Source organism: Neomonachus schauinslandi, chromosome 10, assembly GCF_002201575.2.
Source record: "Neomonachus schauinslandi chromosome 10, ASM220157v2, whole genome shotgun sequence".
Lineage (NCBI taxonomy): Eukaryota > Metazoa > Chordata > Mammalia > Carnivora > Phocidae > Neomonachus > Neomonachus schauinslandi.
In genome coordinates, this window is record NC_058412.1 from 95,687,199 (window position 1) to 95,700,907 (window position 13,709).

The following is a 13,709-nucleotide window of genomic DNA, read 5'->3' on the forward strand; positions in this document are numbered from 1 at the left end:
AATAAAATGTAATATGTATTATTAAATAAAATGTATTTTGTATTAAATAAAATGTAATATGTATTGTTAAATAAAATGTATTAAATAAAATAAAATGTAATAAAATAAAATATGTAATGTATGTAATGAAAATATGTAAATATAAATTTACATATTTACCTGATTGGGTCATACTAGAATTCTTTTTTGGGGGAGAGGGGCAGAGGGAGAGGGAAAAAGAGAGAGAGAATCCCAAGCAGGCTTCACGTCCAGTATGGAGCCCCATGTGGGACTCGATCTCATAACCCTGAGCCGAAATCAAGAGTCAGACTCATAACTGACTGAGCCACCCAGGTACCCGTAGAATTCTTTTAAACACAGTATTATATGATATTTTAACCTGTGTAAGGGAACACCAAATATAGGAAGAAGAAAGTTTAATATAAACAAAAGTAACTTTAAATACATAATGATATGCACAATGGTTATTGCCATATGCTAATTAGTTATGAACAGCAAGCTTAGTTATAAATACCTACGGCTCACATTACTCTTTTTTTTTTTTAAAGATTTATTTATTCATTCGAGACACAGAGATACAGAGAGAGAGAACACGAGCAGAGGGAGAAGCAGAGGGAGAGGAAGAAGCAGGCCCCCCGCGGAGCAGGGACCCCCCCCCCCCCGATGTGGGGCTCGATCCCAGGACCCTGGGATCATGACCTGAGCTGAAGGCAGATGCTTAACCATCTGAGCCACCCAGGCGCACCATTGCTCTTCTTTTCAACCACGTTCTTATTGCCTATCTTTTTCTTTTCCTGCTCTCTGTCTTCCAGGACTATTCGCTCTACCTCCACAACCCAGGAGTGGCCATTCCCTCTGGCTTCCTATGTTCTGACCCTGAGGGCAGGAGGACTGGGGCTCCCCTGTTCCCCTGCTGGCCCGGTGGGCAGAGCAGAGCAGCCATGTAGATGGGGGATGAGGGCAAGTGTATAGCCTCCCCTCTCTCCACAGCCTGGCCCAGGAAGGCTCGGTAACCCTCTAGGGCGAGAAGACAAATTGCTGTGGCAGAAAAAGTCTGTCCCTGCGTGGCCACCAGGGATCTATGGTCCTGACTCAGCAGCTTAAGGGCAGAGATGCCAGAAGGCTCGGAGATGACCGGATTATCTTCAAGATCTGTCTGCCGCCTGACAATGAGAAAAGACATTTCGATTGCTTCTAACAGGACTTGGAGTTAATTAGCCCGTGATTGACGGAGTCGATACATCAACAAAGATTTATTATTCAGCCACCAACTAAGAACGGTCCGCAGTGTCTTGGTAAATCTATACTGGAAAACTCCATCGAAACCAGCAACTGCTCTCAGAAACCAGGACAGAAAGGGAAGTGTATCATCCTGACAGCTGGTGCAGGGGATTGCGCTCTCAACAGACTCAGACTGGGGCTCAACATCAAGCCGTGGCACCCAGTGAAAGCGAAACAGGTGTGAATCAGGGTAAATGGGTGAAGCCCACCAAATGTGGAACTTTCCCCAGACCCAGTCCACAGTTGGGCTGCTAGTGAGACAAAGCAACTTTCACTAAAAGGAAATCAGCAACAGAAGCGTTGTCACCGTGGTGTCGAGTGTGTGGGAGACGATTGTGACTCTCATTTCTTGGGCTTCTCTGTATTCATGCCCCCTCTACAATATGACTTTGCAGTCCTGCCTGCCAAGGGGAGGGGTCTATTTTCCACCCCTTGAATCTGGCTTCCTGTCTTTGCTTTGTCCGAGAGAAAGTGGTAGAAAGTAGTGCTGTTGTCAGTTCCAAGCATAAGTCTCAAGAAGCTCTGTATATATCTGTTCTCTCTCGATTCTGTTGCACCATGGAACAAACCTGAGTTAGCCTTTTGGCTGATGATAGACAGAGCCCAGTCAAGATTCACTGCCCCGGCAGACAGCCAACACCCAGCAGATGTGAAGGAGGCCACCCCAGACTAGCCCATCTGTAGTTCACCCTCCAGCTGGCGGCAGGTGCACGAGTGAGACCAGCTGGGAGGAGCTGAGGCTGCCCCAGATCGGCAGAACAACCCAGCTGACCTAGAGACCCAGGAGTAGGATGTAAATGGTAGTTATTTTAAACTACTGAGTTTTGGGGCAGTTTGGTATGTGTGCTCGCTCACTGATGCACAGAGTGCAACTGTCAGCCTATTTCTGAAGAGTAAGCAGCAAACATTAGTTTTGCATTGGACCTGTCCACTGGGACCTGGAATTCCTAGGAATATTAAGCTTTGTTTTCCTAAGGGGTGTGTGTGTGTGTGTGTGTGTGTGTTTGCGTGTGTGTTTGCATCAGGTAGCAATAGTTACATCCATGGTTCTAATGATTGGGTATCAGCACCAAACAGTCCCCAAATAGTCTGGGGACAGTCGCCCAGGCAAAGGGTATCTATGATAGGACTAGAAGTGTGTCTCTCATAACCGTGTGGGATGGGTCTGTTATTGGTACACCTCATTTTCCTGTTAGAATGATGCCCCAAGATCCAGTTCTGCTCCTAGCTTTTACTAAACGGGAGCTGGGCAGAAACTGAAACAGAACAACTATGACCTGTGTTCCAACAATAATCAATTGGACAATACAGCAGAAGAAACTAAGATGATAATCAGAAGAAGCACTATTATGGTACTTACTGTACGCCAGGAACTTCTCTAAATACTTTATATATTAACTACAGGTTAATCCTTACAGTAAGCCTACATGCCGCACTGTTTATGTTAGCCACATGAAGGATAAAATACTTAGAAACTCATGAAACGAAAAAAAGAAAAAAAAAGAGCTATTTGAGTCTTCTCTTTTTTTTCTTAGTCTAGCTAAAGAATTAGTCTAGCCGTCAAACTTGTTTATCTTTTTTAAAGTAAGAGCTTTTAGTTCTGCTGAAACTTTCTACTGTTTTTCTGGTCTTTATTTCACTTATTTTTGCTCTGCCTTTTATTATTTCCTTTCTTTTGCTATCTTTGGGCTTGTCTAGCTCCTCTTTTTCTAGTTCCTTGAGGTGTAAAGTTAGGTTGTTTGAGATTTTTCTAATTTCTTAAGAAATATATGTGTTTATTGTTATAAACTTTCCTCTTAGAACTGCTTTTGCTGCTTCCCACAAAATTTGATATGATGCATTTTCATTTTAATATGTGTCAACATAATTTGTTTTCCTTTCGATTTCGTCTTTGACCCATTGGTTGTTTAGAAATGTGCTGTTTAGTTTCTATATATTTGAAGATCTATTCACTTTCTTTTGGTTGACTTCTAATTTCATGCCATTGTGGTCAGAGAAGATATGATGTGATTTCAATCTTCCTCAATTTGCTAAGATTAGTTTTGTGGCCTATCTTATGATTTCTCCTGGAGAATGTTCATGTGCACCTGAGAATGTATATTCTGTTGTTGGATGGAATGTTCTATATATGTCTGTTAGGTCCATTTGTTCTACAGTGTGGTTCAACTCCAGTGTGTCCTTGATTTTCTGTCTGCACAATCTCTCCATTGCTGATAGTGGGATATCGAATTCTCCTACTGTTATTGTACTGTTGTATATTTCTCCCTTGAGATTTGTTAGTATTTGCATAATATATTTTGGTGCTCAGACGTTGGGAGTGTATATATTTATAATTGCTATTATCTTCTTGATGTACAGAGGGTCCCTGACTTAGGATGGTTTGACTTACAGTTTTTCAACTTTCTGATGGTGCAAAAATGATACACATTCAGTAAAAACCATGCTTTGAATGTTGAGTTTTTAATCTTTTCCCAGTCTAGTGATATGCAGTATGGTACTCGCTCTTGACGGCAGGTAACAGCAGCAAGCTGCGGTTCCCAGTGGCAACGTGATCACAAAGGTAAGCCATTCTGTACCCATACAATCATTTTGCTTTTCAGTTTCAGTACAATATTCAAGAAATTACCTGAGATATTCATCTCCTTATTATAAAATAGGCTTTGTGTTAGATAATTTTGCCCAGCTGTGGGCTAATGTAAGTGTTGTTAGCACATTTAAGGTAGTCTAGGCTAAGCTATCATGTTTGGTAGGTCAGGTGTATTAAACACATTTTCAACTTATATATTTTTTTATTATGTTATGTTAATCACCATACATTACATCATTAGTTTTTGATGTAATGTTCCATGATTCATTATTTGTGCAAAACACCCCGTGCTCCATTCAGTATGTGCCCTCCTTAATACCCATCACCAGGCTAACCCATCCTCCCATTTGTTTTTCAGAGTCCATCGTATCTCATGGTTCATCTACCACTCCGATTTCCCCCCCTTCATTCTTCCCCTCCTGCTATCTTCTTTTTTTAACATATAATGTATTATATGTTTCAGAGGTACAGATCTGTGATTCAACAGTCTTGCACAATTCACAGCGCTCACCATAGCACATACCCTCCCCAATGTCTATCACCTAGCCACCCCAGCCCTCCCACCCTCCACCACTCCAGCAACCCTCAGTTTGTTTCCTGAGATTAAGAATTCCTCATATCAGTGAGGTCATATGATACATGTCTTTCTCTGATTGACTTATTTCGCTCAGCATAACACTCTCCAGTTCCATCCACATCGTTGCTAATGGCAAGATTTCATTCCTTTTGATGGCTGCATAATATTCCATTGTGTATATATATACCACATCTTCTTTATCCATTCATCTTTCGATGGACATCTTGGCTCCTTCCGGTTTGGCTATTGTGGACATCGCTGCTATAAACATCGGGGTGCACATACCCCTTCGGATCCCTACATTTGTATCTTTGGGGTAAATACCCGGTAGTGCAATTGCTGGATCATATGGTAGCTGTATTTTCAACTTTTTGAAGAACCTCCATACTGTTTTCCAGAGTGGCTGCCCCAGCTTGCATTCCCACCAACAGTGTAGGAGGGTTCCCCTTTCTCTGCATCCCCGCCAACATCTGTCATTTCCTGACTTGTTAAGTTTAGCCATTCTGACTGGTGTGAGGTGGTATCTCATTGAGGTTTTGATTTGGATTTCCCTGATGCTGAGCGATGCTGAGCACTTTTTCATGTGTCTGTTGGCCATTTGGATGTGTTCTTTGGAAAAATGTCTGTTCCTGTCTTCTGCCCATTTCTTGATTGGATCATTTGTTCTTTGGGTTCAACTTATATTTTTAACTTGTGATGGATTTATCAGGATGTAACCCTCTCATAAGTGAGGAAGATCTGTATTGACTCCTTTATCATAATTATATAATGACCCGCTTTGTCCTTTGTTACCAATTTTGTCTTGAAGTTTATAGTGTCTGATGTATGTATGTCTACACCCACTTTCTTTTGGCTACCATTTCTTGGAGTATCATTCTCTGCCCCTTCACTTTTGAGTGTATGTGTTTGGAGCTGATAAGAGTCTCCTGAAGGCAGCATACAATTGGGTCTTTGTTTTAATCCATTTAGGCACTCTGTTCCTTCTGATTGGTGAGTTCAATTCATTTACATTTAAGGTGATTATTGATATATGAGGACTTACTATTGCCATTTTATCTTTTGTTTTCAGGTTGTTTTGACTCTCCATTGTTTCTTTTTCTTCAGTTTATTTACTTTTTAGGTTGGTGGTTTTCTATGATAATTTGCTCAGTTCCCCCGCCCCCCCCACCTTTTTAAGTGTTTTGTCTTTGCTCTAGATTTTGTTTTGTAGTTCCCACGAGGTTTGTATAAAACATCTTATAGATAAAATAGTCCTTTTTCTGCTGATAACAACTTATCTTCCTTTGACTATACAGGTTCTGGCATTTTCCTCCTCCTCTTTTATGCTTTTGTCATCACAAATTAGCTCTTTTTATGCTGTGAATTTGTTGCCAAATTGTAGTAGCTATATTTATTTTTTCCTTAAATTCTAAGTTTATTTCCTATACCCTAGTTGTAAAGTTCAGATTTTCAGCATTAAATAGTGACACATATCAAGTTTCAGATATTTATTATTCAGTGTAAACCCCAACACTAACATGATTTCGTGCATTTAGAGGGGAAATATTTCCTGGATAAGTGGAAAATTGTGCGGATGGCTTCTGGAAGACCTTCATTCTAAGCAGCTTTATAGTGAAACATTTCATTTAGAAGTCTGGACCTTCCTTCTTCAGTTTGCTGTAATCTACATTCACTGAGTATAACTTGTATTGCTCATTGGGACCCAGTTTGTTCCAGGGTTATTCTTCCTATCCCAACTGACATATGGATTGAACAATGCCAGGTGCAAGACATACAGCGCTGCTCCAGTACCTCCTGCCCCAATAAATATGAAGAGGGGGATCAAGCTCGGGTGCTTCTTGGCCTGACTGATGATCTGGTGTAACATGGTTGCGACAGAGGCCTCCTGTCCAGGAGAAGAAAAAAACAAATGTGGAAGGCCCAGCACTAAGTAATCCCTACGCTGAGGATGAATGGACGTCCTATATATACTTTTAATGCTTTTTTCTTTTAAACTTTATGCTACAATCATTTAACACCCTATTCTAAAAGAGGGTTATAGTTTTGACTCTATCACTTTAGTAAAAATCTGGGGTATTTCTGTCTTTTCATTTTAGGTAGAAGAGCTCCTTTCCAACATTTTTTTGTAAGGCAGGTCCGTGGTGGTGAACTCCCTCAGCTTTGCATTTGCTTTTCTCCTTCATTTGGAAGGGTCAATTTAATGGATAGAGTATTCTCGGTTGGTAATTTTTATCTTTCAATACTTTGAATATCACATTTCACTGGCCTGTAGAATTTCTGTTGAAGAAATCTGCTGATAATCTGTTGGGGGTTCCTTTGTAGGTTATGTTCTTCCTCCCCCCAAACCCCCCCAGTTGCCTTTAAGAGTCTTTCTTTATCATCAGTTTTTGATAGCTTCATGATAATATGTCTTGAAGAGGGTCTTCCAGCATTCAGATAGTAAGGTGACCTATTAGCTTTGTGGACCTGTTAGCTTTGTCTAGTTCTTTCCTCAGGTTTGGGAAGTTCTCAGCTACTGTTTCTTTAAGTAACCCTTCTGTCCCCTCTCCTTCTCTTTCTCCTTCTGGTATACCCATTATTCTTATGTTGGTTCCCCTAGTGGAGTCTGATAGCTCTTGTAGGGTTTCTTCGCTTCTTAAAAATCTTAGTTCTCTCTCTTCTTCCACCTGAACTGTTTCTGGATTCTGATTTTCCTGCTCATCTATTCTCTCTTCCATCTGATTTGCTCTATTTTCAATACTTTCTAATGCATTCTTCATCTCATCTACTGAGTTCTTCAGCTCCAGAATTTCAATCTTCTTGGCAAAGTACTCCTTCTGTTAATTTTATTCCTGAGTTCATTAAATTGCCTTTCTGAGTCTTCTTGGGGCTTGCTGAATTGCTTCATAACAGCTACTTTGAGTTCTCTATCAGTTAGATCCTAATCTTCTGTGACTTGGAGATTGGTTGCTGGAGAACTGTCATTTTCTTTTGGTGATACCGTATTACTGTGATTTTTCATGGTGTTTGATGAGATGTGCCTCTGCTGGCGCGTTTGAAGTAGTGAATACCTTTCTCATTTAGGTAAAGTTTCATTTACTTTGATTTTAACAGTTCAACAGGTTGGGAATTAAAGGCCTTTTTTTTGTTTTCCAGCAGGTGGCGATATAGCACAGATTTCCCGCCCCCCACCCCCACCCTCTTTCTTCCCTAAGAGCTTTATGGCTGTATTTGGGAGCACACACGTCCACCCTCCACCTGCTCTTCTGGAGGGGTCACTGAGGCTGTCATAGTTACTTGGGCACGAGCATCATCATCAGCGCTGAGGTTGCCAGGGTTGCTGGGGCTGCTGCCAGGGGTGCCGGGGTCACAGGGGCTACTGCTGCCTGGGGTTGCTGGGGATACCTTCGTCTCTGGGGCCACTGCCACTGCCAAGGTCACTGGGGTTACAGGCACCACTGCTGCTGCTACCCCCGTTCTGCTGCAGCTCTCTTGGTTTTGCCTCCTCCACAAGGTCCAATCCACCCACCTTCAGAAGTAAAGATGTTAGCTTCTCTCTGGAGTCCGGTGTGCTGTGCAGAGGAACCCCTGTTGGGCTATGGATGCCCTACTTGTTGTAAATTAAAGGGGAGAAACAAAGGGAATGACTCACGCTGTCATGATGCTGACATCACTCCCCCCCCGCCCAAATTTCTTAAAAATTCATGCAGATTTTGTATTTTAGTATATATGCTGCTGAAGTGAGCACCAGATTTTGTATTTTGTTCATAATATAAAAATAATGTCACAAATTGCTTACCATCAGCTAAAGTAAAGTTCTAGCCAGAGACTGATGCTGTGGCTCTATGTATCCCCGCCCAGCACATCACCAGCCCCAGGGGGTGAAAATCCCACTTCGGGAAGCGTGGGGCTAATGCGAGCCCGTCCTCCTGCTCACCAGTGCGTAGTGATCTGGGCGAATGACCAGACCAGGCCCCCACCCAACCGGTGTTACCTGCTTGCAGATACTAGGGAGGCAAGCCTGTTATAACTTGCCTCTTCCTGACCACTCAGTTGTACTAATTTTTTATTTTCCAGTCACGTTGACATCTTAATACAACATTGACATACTTAAAAAAAAAGTTATTGCATTTTTTAGTGCAAAAATCATATTTATTATGGAATAATTGAAATCTAGACCCTGAAGAGGAAAATAAAAATCCTTTATAATCTTCCATGAATAGAAAATCCCTGGTGATATTTTGTGGATTCCTGCCAGCTTAATATACAAATGCAAAGTATAAAGACAGATTTAAGAATGAAATTAAGATCATAAAATATATCCACTTTTGTGGCCCTGCTTCAAATGTATTTTTGCTATTATATTATTAACATTTCCTGTTATAATTAAATATTCCTCTATGCTGTAATTTTTATTAGTCTTATTAAATAGCCATTCCATAATTTATTTACTCCTTTTCTTAGACATACATGGAAGGCTGTTTCTAAGTTTCTAAGTTCCAAATGAACATAATTTTATATATGTCTTTGTATTTCTGTTTATTTCCTTAGGCAGAATTTCTTTTCTTTTTTTTTTTTTAAGACTTTATTTATTTATTTGTTTGAGAGAGAGACTGCTGGCATGCACGAGTGCAAGTGGGGGGAAGGGCAGAAGGGGAGGGAGAGGGAAAGAATCTCCAGCAAACTCTGCACTGAGCACACAGCCTGATGTGGGGCTTGATCTCAGGACCCCAAGATCATGACCTGAGCCAAAACCAAGAGTCTAATGCTCAACCGACTGAGCCACCCAGGTGCCCTAGGCAGAATTTCTAAAAGGGGGAATTTAGGGTAAAAAGGAATGAATGTTTGAAGATTCTTGATCCATATTCCTATGCTTCTACTCTTTATAGAGATTGTTAACAATTTATTTTTTTACCAACAATGTGTAAGAATTCCACAGTCAACCCTCGTGGGTCAAGATTTAGAATCATACATTTTAAAAACTAATTTTGCCAATTTGGTGGGCAAAAATGGTACCTTGTTGTTTTGAGTTATATATTTTTCCATGACCAGTAGAGTTTATCTTTTTGCAACCTTATTGATCATTTGTATTGTTTCTTTATGAATAGCTTAGCAAAGCACCAAGCCCCCAAGATATTATCCTTTGCCTATCGTTTTCTTTCATCTTCTTTTTATTGATTTGTTAGAGCTCTTTCTATATTAAGGATCTTAGCCAAATTTCTGTCATTTATATTACATATGTATTTACCTAATCTTTTCTTTTATATATTGCATTTTGACTTGCAGAAAATTTCCCACTATATTGCATAAACCTATTATTTTTTGCAAATACATATTTTAACTACCACATAAAACAATGTACTGATTTACAAATACTGCCTTTCTGCACTCATAGCTCATTGAACAATTTTACCCAAACTATTCACAAACATCTTTGACATTTGTGTTTGTCCTCACTAGATCACTGGTTACTTTTTGAGTCACCTAGCAGTTTTTCTGGGCTCATTGTGGTAGTCACCGGTGATATATGGCATATATTTCTAGCTGTCCACTGTCTGGGTCCATGATCCCTTTGTGGTTGGGTGGGGTCTTGTAAGCCATGTTAATGAATGAGGTTTGAGTGGGAGTGGCTGATACATAGTGTCATTTCTAGGCTGAACCATTTACTAGTCAGTTCCAGATGCTGCAGAACACCCTCTTTCCCTCTGCACAGTGATTAGCAATGTCCCAGATGTAAGCTCTGTTCCCCGAGAAACTGTGATAAGCAGAGCCCCCTACTGGCCATGGTGATGTGTAGCTGAATGAGAAATCAACCTTTGTGGTTTGAAGCTTCTGAGCTTTGGGGGCTCTTTGTTACCACAGCATAATGTAGCCTCTCCTGACTGATACAATTCATCATGTTCGCTTCCATTTGCCTTCTAGCAGATATAGCATTAAAAGAAATCTGTGTAATGTAGTCCCTGGAATTTTTATCCCAAGCCACAAGTAGCCATCTGTATAATATTAGAGCAGCTGCTGTTTTCATTTTTCCTGAAATGTGTATTCTTATTCTTGACAACTTATCCACCTACTGAATTGCTTTTTATTTTGGGGGATGAATAAAAACCTTCTAATCTGAAAAATGTTAAGCACAACAAAAGTAGAGTGAATACTATAATGAATCCCCATGGACCCATTGCTGAGCTTTAACAATGACCAGACCTGCAGAAATTTTGAAAGGTTTTATGTAGTAATATTTATTACTTATTTTGGTAAATATTTTCCCCTTTGCTTTTATGCTTAGAAAGTCCCTCTCGGGCGCCTGGGTGGCTCAGTTGGTTAAGCGACTGCCTTCGGCTCAGGTCATGATCCTGGAGTCCCGGGATCGAGTCCCACGTTGGGCTCCCTGCTCAGCAGGGAGTCTGCCTCTCTCTCTGACCCTCCCCCCTCTCATGCTCTCTATCTCATTCTCTCTCTCAAATAAATAAATAAAATCTTTAAAAAAAAAAGAAAGTCCCTCTCTGTCACAATATCAGTGATTGAATTACATTTCCATACAGCTATTTAATGTGTTCATTATTTATCACTTCTATTCTTTTCTGTACTCAGTGTTGGAGGTGGTGGTGAATGCACAAAAGTCCTTCAATGGGGACGATGGGTCAATGGATCCTCCTGTAAAGAGCTAGGCTTACTTTCAGAGAGCTACTTGCGACACCTATAGGAGAAAGGGGTTGGCCCCAGTTTATGTTCCTTCAAAACCAGACACTGAGATAAGGACCAGGGAGTAGTAGTTAATTTGGGGGGAGGTGATCGCAGGGAGCATATGTTATGGGCAGAGGAACATGAAACGGAGAAGGGAGAAAAGCCAACCAAGTGTGAGCTGATGAGCAGGTTCTCCCTGTGGGAGCTGGGGTCAGTCTCTCCGGAGAGCCCCTGGGACCTGGCCACCAGGACAGTGCAGCTGGGCGGTTGCCCCTTGGGTGTTAACTCCTCGTGGCTGGGGCTGTGTGCGCACTGGGGAGCACACTCCAGCGATGCCTCGCAGGTCCTCACACAGAGGAGCGGGGAGAGGCTGGCTGGCTGGTGAGCAGGACACCACGGCACGAGGACCACAGCGTCCGCCTCGTGTCCCCATCAGGTTCCCCCGGGAGTTCAAGAGTGTGCTGGGGGTGTCACAGTCTCCAGAAAAGCCAAACAGAGGACGGTACATTGCCCTTGGCTTCTGATTATATCCTTCACTCAAGGCTACGTTTAATGGCGCCTACTGTAGTCACCTCTAATTACTACCTGTTTTGCCACGTCTACACTCTGGAGGGAAGACCCTTACGCAATGCTGTCTCATTTCTAGCAGGATCCAAACACACCATGATGAACCTTTCTGATGTCACGGGAGTTCAAACGGGTTTACATTCATGTCAATCCCTCAAGCTGGTTGGGGTTTTCTCTGGGTTCGGGTAAGTCACCACCACCAACACGGCCACAGGGGGAGTGACCGAGTGTTGGCGGTTTGCCCGGACTGGGGGGTTCCTTGGAAGTGGGACTTTCAGTGCTAAAAATGGGAAACCAAGATGGTTGGCCATCCCACCTCAGGCTGGCCAGCACTTGAGAGGAATCACCCAAAAGCCACCAAGCAGCCTTTTCTTCCATTTCTCTTTATCACAAATGAAAGGAGGGACTGTAACTGCAACCATCATTTCAGACTGGATCGCAGACTCCACACTTTGGCAGCTCCTGCCCAGTTGTGAACCTTCGCTTGGTTTCAGAGCATAAATCAGGGCTCATGGAGTGTTCCTGAGAGCTCCTTGGCAGGAGGCATCCTTTGCCTGCCAGAAGCCCCGGCACTCGCTGCCACCATGTCAGACCCACTGCTCTGATTAAATTCCAGCAGGCTGCACTAACGCTTTGCTTCACCAATGCCCAATTCATCACTGTCTCCCTGGGCAGTCCGCTGCCCCCCTTGCCTGCAAGGTGCCTTTCGAGCCACCGTTTTGCAAGTGATCCCTCTTTCGTACATTCCAGCCCGAAGAGCTGGGATCCATGCTTCTGCCCTGCTCAATCCCGCAGGGACTGCCTGATAAACAATCAATGCTCTGTCTCACCTGTGCCTCAGCTTGTGCCTGGCTTGTCTTTAAATATCCCTGAGATGCTCCTTCCAGTAGCAACCCTGAACCATGATTAATAAGAGGTTGGGGTATAGAAATCAGAGCCAACCACAGGCATACCACAGTTGCCCTGGGTAGCTGTACTTCCTCAAGATGTGGAAAGAAGTTCATGAACCAACTGTCACTTTCAAGGCCCTCTAGTGTTGTCTGAACACGTGGGCTCTGTTACTCCACCAGTCTCTGCAAGGCCTGCGTCTTTCTAACCAGCAAACACATCACCCTACTGGTCCTTTATTATCCAGATAGCAAAGACTCTAATCCTCAGATTAGGTTTTCTCAAACTGCACTCTGGAGACTGTAGTAGGCGGCAGCGGGTGTAAGCCCACATCCCTTAGACCTTCCATGCACTGGGCATTTCCAAATGCCAGCATAGGCGTCTCTTTGTAGAAGGGCTTTCTCCCAAGAGCCTGTTCTGCACACCTGCCCATGGGCCAAAAGTGCTGTGGCATTTATGTTGACCATGACTTTTACCCCAGCTCCCTTGCCATTGGCAGGGATGACTCCAGGGCATGTTCTGCATGGTTTTCCAGTTTCACAGTGGGATTAAGCTCCAGTTGTTCACAGTGGTAGCTGGCCTGGTAACACAACCTTCATTGGCCCCTTTCTTCCCTGTCATACCTCCCCCTTCACTACTGGTGTTCCCTTTGGCTCCCAAAGCAACTACATGAACTCAATCCTTGTCTCAGGGTCTGCTTTTACGGGATCCCAAACTAAGAAAGACGTCAGTTATTGGATATCTCATAATTCAGGGATCTATGACTGTCACCTTCTTCCCATATAAAATGTGAGAAATGCTTTTATTGTACGGTCAACATGTAGACTATAAAAAGGAAAAAACAAATAAAGGGAAAAAAGTTTCCTTTCCTTTTCTCTTCTCTGCTCCTTGCTGCCTCCCTTAAGTATTTACTGAACAAATATAGGAACTGCAAACTCAGATCTGTAAGGAGCCGGGTAGGTGATGTTTATGTGCAAAACAGAGGTCATACACTTGGGAGTGGTGGGGTCTGTGGCAAACAGCACATTCCCAAAAAGGTCCCTCAGCCTTCTTTTCCTCTTCCTCTTCCTTTATCATTGCTATGTCGGTCAAACAAAACCTACCCACAGGATGCTAAAATTCAAAGACAAGCGTAAGACCTACCTTTGT

At 42.6% G+C, this 13,709-nt stretch overlaps 1 protein-coding gene and 1 pseudogene across 2 annotated transcripts in view; both read right to left on the reverse strand.

Annotated features, from left to right (window-relative positions):
• The window catches only part of PCSK2 (proprotein convertase subtilisin/kexin type 2), a 282,294-nt gene that overhangs the window by 21,327 nt on the left and 247,258 nt on the right, over nucleotides 1–13,709 (reverse strand). The gene's annotated exons all lie outside the window — the stretch shown is intronic.
• On the reverse strand, nucleotides 5,967–6,312 carry LOC110590006 (annotated as a pseudogene).